Here is a 6,000-nt window from a genome sequence, read left to right on the forward strand (position 1 = left end):
GGGCTTTTCTGCCATGGTAATGCCCTGTGGAACATCACTCCCTCCCCAAACCTTAGATTGGCCCTTACACTCTCAGCCTTTAGGAAAGCCTGAAAACATGGTTCTTATGCCATGCCCAGATGTTCTGGTAATGGTAGGGAACTTTTACAGTGGCTGTGTTGAGTTGATGTATGGTGAATTAAACATTTTCTGTTTTAAAATAATTATGGGTGGTTTTTATACATTGATATAGTATGTTGGTTTTTCACTTGTTTTTATTGGATTATTTTAACCCGTTGAAAAGCTGCCCTGAGATGCTTAGATGAAATGGGTGGTCATAAACATTGAATAATATTAAAGTAAAATAAACATTTCCTTTCAAACTGCCACATTTCACACAGTGTTAAGAGTGTTGGAAACCTTGTTAGAATTCTCCAGTTCCAGTCTGATCCTTATAACTTTAAAAGATTTAGTTTATCAAGTATAGTCCTCTTGTGAGATGACATGTATTTATTTCCTGATGCTCATGAAGCTCATTTTGTTTGTTGACTTATTTGTTTGTTGTCTTTTAAATATTAAAACATATTTTGACTTAAATCATCCTTATCAATTAAGCATAATCTACAGATCATTTAAGATTGATACGGCTGGTACAAAGAAACATAATCCTTTAGGTGTTATCTGAACTACTGTATATTTTCTATCAACTATGACTGGTACAGAAACAGGAAGCGAATCTGCCCCATTTTTTTTGCCACTACCAAATTAATGCAAATTGATTTTCATACATTGCTATGCTGCATAAAAGATTTTTTTTTAAACCCTATGGGCAGCCCCAAAATTTTTCAAGATTATGTCCCTATAAACAGGATTTTCTACAGGTTTTCAATGAAAAATTAACTCTTAATTAAAATTAATTAATTAAAATTAGCATAAGCTTGTCAAGATCTAACAGAGATAAATAAGCACACATACAAAAAAACCATTAGGAACAAGCTGCCAAAATGCCCAGTTCTTCTGGTGACATGATTTATCCTAGTCCCACTTTGCAGCTCTTGAATGAAATGGATATCTTAAAATTGTAAGCTTTTCTTCAAGAGTTAAGGTGTCTTTTTCCCCCTCCTTCCCAGATTCAAAAACTGGGCCAAAGTTTATAATCCTGTCTGATCTAGTGCTTTCCCTAGACTTGCGAATGATGGCCTCAAAACCAATTTTATTAACTCCCTCCTCCAAAAAAAACAGACCTAGTTACAAAATTGACACTTAGTTGTGCTTAGTTGTGCTCTAGTCCTCTGGCATGTGTATTAGAAGACAGGACATTTTCTTCCAAATGTTGATGTTCTCTTTATATGAATCTTTTTTTAATCTTCATCTGGAGTGACAAATTTAAGTGTTTGTGTTTGGAAAAACTTTTGTCTTCATTGTTTTAAAGCTTGTTGCTGAACTGCTGGGATTTCAACCACATTGCTTTCCATTTTCAGAAGCATTCTCTAGCCATTGCAGTACATTACAGATCTGGGGAAGACAATAAATGTGACTCTGTGGACATTCTCAGTCATCCAAATAATGGTTGTCCCAGAGGTGCTTTTTCAAAAGACAACTTGACTTTGTTTTTCTTTGAAGACATTTCACTTCTTATCCAAGAAGTTTCTTCAGCTGGATGAGAAGCGAAACTTCTCAAAGAAAAACAAAGTCCAGTTGCCTTTTGAAAAAGCACCTTTGGGATAGATGTGACTCCTTACTTCACTGAAATTGAGCCTCAGAGATTTCTATAGCACAGTGATGGCTAACCTTTTTGTCGTTGTGTACCAAAAGTGTGTGCGTGCACCCATAATGCAATGCGTGTGCGACCCCTCCCATATGCCCCGCCCCATGCATGCATGCCCCCCACATGCTCCCTGCGCATGTGCAGCAGTGATCCAAAAACCAGCTGGCTGGGGGGAGGTGTGTGTGCTTGTACGGTGGAGCTGAGCTGGGGTGACATGCCCGCAGAGGGCTCTGTGTGCCACCTGTTGCATGTGTGCCATAGGTTCTGATAATTGTGATGTGTCTTAGAAAATCTTTTGTCCTAAGGCCATTTACACTACAGCACATTTCTGGGATGTTTTGTTTATTTAAAGTTTTCTGACTTAAGCCCTGGGAATGGATCTGAATGATATACATTAATAACTGGTAGCGCCTTGGCCTAGCCTGCATATCTGTATTCTAATATTTAAGTATATTATTCAGGACAAGAAAAGTAATCTATTTCTTGATGCCACATGGATAATAAGAATGATTATAAATGTCAAGTTAGGGTTTCCTGCCTAGGCAAGGGGTTGGATTAGAAGACCTCCAACGTCCCTTCCAACTCTGCTATTGTATTGTAAGTTATTGCAGAATATATGATTCTGTTCTGTAAATGCAAGTTCTGGGGCTACAAGCACTGATTTTATATATGGCAGTATGCAAATATTGTAGTTTCTCATATCCATGGTTGCTACAGACCAAAGTTTGATGTGTGTGTGTGTGTGTGTGTGTGTGTGTGTGTGTGTGTGTGTGTGAAGGTTTTGTTTGTATATACACTTTTGACTTTGTTATTTTATCGAATTGGAAAATGCCAGATGGTCTTTATTCATTGATGAAATGTTTTTAATAGGTTAGGTTATCCCTATAAAGTACTTGTGTGGGCAAGTCTTGCCACCTTCTTCAAAGCAATTTGTAGTGATAGAAGGAGTCACTCTGCTTGCTATCTGTGGCTTATGCCAGCTTCTTGACTCTGCATGACCAGGGGTGGGTTCCTGTCTGTTCTAATCTCTTCTATAGCGTCCGCACCACGCTTGCCCTGCCTGTCGCTCACTGATTGGCTTGCTCACCAATTCTCCCCCCCCACCTCTAAGAATCCTATCTAAACCTTAAAGTCTTAAAGCTGTCACATTTGAACACCCCTGGGGTTTTTTGAGGACCTGGATTGTTGTTGGGGGCAATATGCTGACTCTGTAAACCGCTTAGAGAGGGCTGAAAGCCCTATGAAGCGGTATATAAGTCTAACTGCTATTGCTATTGCTATTTCTAAAGAGTTAGGGGTGCAAGGGTCTTGTAACCACTGTTCCCTCTAAGGTGCGCGGCTGCGCGGCCGCGCACCTTGCAAGAAAGCCCCGCGCAGCAGTTTCTATCTGCCGCGCAGAGATTTCTGTAAAGGAAACGTTTTCCAGGCGGCTACAACTGGATCCGGCAGTGCTGTTGCCTGTTGGAGGAGGAGGAGGCGAACCAGCCTGCCACCACCGGCCACCGCCAGCCCCGCCGCTCTTCCCGCCCCCTTCCCAGCCCCACAGTCCAGCGGACGCAGCAGAAGCAGCCCCAGGGCTCCGCTGCCGCTCCCCGCATTTTCTGGACGGGGATCCTTTGGAGAGGGGATTCCTTCCTGCGAGACCCCATCCAGAAAATGCGGGGAGCAGCAGCGGAGCCCCGGGGCTGCTTCTGCTGCGTCCGCTGGACTGTGGGGCTTGGAAGGGGGCGGGAAGAGCGGCGGGGCTGGCGGTGGCCAGCGGTGGCAGGCTGGTTCGCCTCCTCCTCCTCCAACAGCACTGCCGGATTTCCGCCCAACGCTACGGGGGCGCCAGCGGGAGCTTTGGCGGCTTCACCTCAGCTGCAGTGCTGGGCAGCAAATGTGTTTGGTGCTGTTGGAGGAGGAGGAGGAGGAGGCGGCAGCAATAGCACCTGAGGACAGGACAAGAAGCAATGGAAACTTGTCAGAAGGAGACTCAAGCTGGAAATAAGGAGAAATCTGACAGTAAGAACAATTAAAATCCTAGGAAAATGTCCTTTCATGAAAAATTACTTTTTCAGTTAACTCTGCCTGGCATTAGTTGGGGGAACAGAAATATTAGTTGGCCAATTCTAAAAGAGAGCACCAGAAAGAACTTAAAAGATTTTTTAAGAGAGCTGGGTTTTTCATTTATATTATATGTATGAACAGAATTAACACAAATTGCAGATACCAATCAAAAATAAAGAAAAAAAGGATGAAATAATGCTCATTTTTAAAAACTCAATGAAAATAAAAACAATATACCAAGAAGGTGGCATACTGGTTGTGATTTGATCTCTTCGGGGGATCCCGGGGATCCCCTATACAAGTATTTTAATATTGCAGACTTGCAGTATTATAAGTCATACTGATATTATAGAACACTTTAATTAAGCGGGTCCCTTGAATAAACATAACTTTGAGTTTCAAATAACACTGATTTCATTGTTGTCTTAGGTGACATCTGTGAAAAAAATTCAGGTGCTCAGGCATGAAAATGTACCGCTCAAACACTATACTTTTCCGCTCACACTGAAAAAAAATTAGAGGGAACATTGCTTGTAACTTGACAGCTTTAAGACTTGCATACTTCAAATGCCAGAGTTTCTGAGCCAACATTTTGGTTGCTAAGCAAGAGCGTTGTTAAGTGAGTTTCACCACATTTTACAAATTGGCCACGTCCACTCAGTCACATGACTGCCAAGCCACTCCCGCTCGGTCACATGGCTGGCAAGCCACTCCCACAAAGCAGGCCACACCTACAGAAGAGGTTCTAAAAAAATTTGAAACCCATCACTGTGCATGACCCTTTCAGCTTTTCTGTGGAAGGGGCCTTTCATTTGTGCTGCTGAATATTGACACTGCCTAAAACCAATTGTGACTTTCTCCAAGGACACCTCCATATGAAACTAGGAGCAGTACACAGCACAATAAAAATACTCTTCCACCAAGACTATGAAATAAACATGTAGTGTAGGCTCACAAATAGTCCATGGGTGGTATTTGTGTCCAGTTGTGCTGTCACCAAGATCATGAAAGAGCTACACAAAGTGGAGTTGAATTGTTCAATAAAAATGGTAGATGATTCTATTTTTTACTGACTGTGAAGGCTTATCAAAGACATACAGTATTAAGCTGCATTCTGATATTTTTGTCAGTATGCTTGAAAATTATGGCTATAATAAAGTTTCTCCATAGTATCGATTTCATTTTTTGACAAATAAAAAAAAATCCTAGCCATATTAGTCCATGAAAATAATCCAAAACCATCTAACTCTTTAGCAGGCCACATATTTCAAAAAGCACTACTATACAAACGCAACAACTGTGAAGCCTGATTTAAGTGATACTCTCTATTTTCAACATTATTTTATTTAACCCTTGTCAGTCCCAAAACAATATGTCTGATCTTGGAAAATTATGAGTGCAAAAGAAGATTGCACATTTTCCTTTCAAGTATGCCTGTAGATTGGAATCCAAACAAATCATACATGATTTATCTGGGATTAGCTGGTGGATCTGTTTATTTATACAGTGGTACCTCAGTACTCATTGTTAATTGGTTCCGGGAGGCATGATGAGTACCAAAAATGATGAATACCAAACAAAATTTTTCCTATATAGAATAATGTAGCGAGTCATAAGGCAGACCACACCGACAAGTCTAGTTTATGCATAAAATACCAAACAAACTATAAGTACCGGCTCAAAATTTTCATATCAAAATGTGTTGAGTACCAAATTCAATGAGTTTCAAAGCAGCTGAGTACCAAGGTACCACTGTATCATTATTTTGTAGAGACAATTGTGTAGGATGATCCATTTTCCCATCTTTATGCATCTAAATCTTTGTGCATTTGTTATACTTATTCATATTGTTCTTCAGCTTTCAGCTATCTAAAGATCTTATATTTCATCAAATGATTTTATCTTTCCGATGTCTGGAACTGCCATTGCTATATTATTGTTCCTGTTTCCTTCAAAATCTTAGTCAAGCATTACATTTTATATTAAATTTTGACATCTATTCTTACTATGCTGCTATAATGATCAAACTTCAAGCAAAGTAGTATTCTGTTTATCTGTTTCTCACTCAATCTCTGTTGCCGCTTGTGTTACTGAGTTCTTGATTTGAAGCCTGTAGAGTATGGATTTTATAATTTTAAAAAGTTTGCTCCATGAAAGAGAGCAAATATTTACATAAATAACATTTTAAAATTTCATAGAATCAT

The sequence above is a fragment of the Thamnophis elegans genome, chromosome 1 (genome assembly GCF_009769535.1).
Source record: "Thamnophis elegans isolate rThaEle1 chromosome 1, rThaEle1.pri, whole genome shotgun sequence".
In the NCBI taxonomy this organism is placed as follows: Eukaryota; Metazoa; Chordata; class Lepidosauria; order Squamata; family Colubridae; genus Thamnophis; species Thamnophis elegans.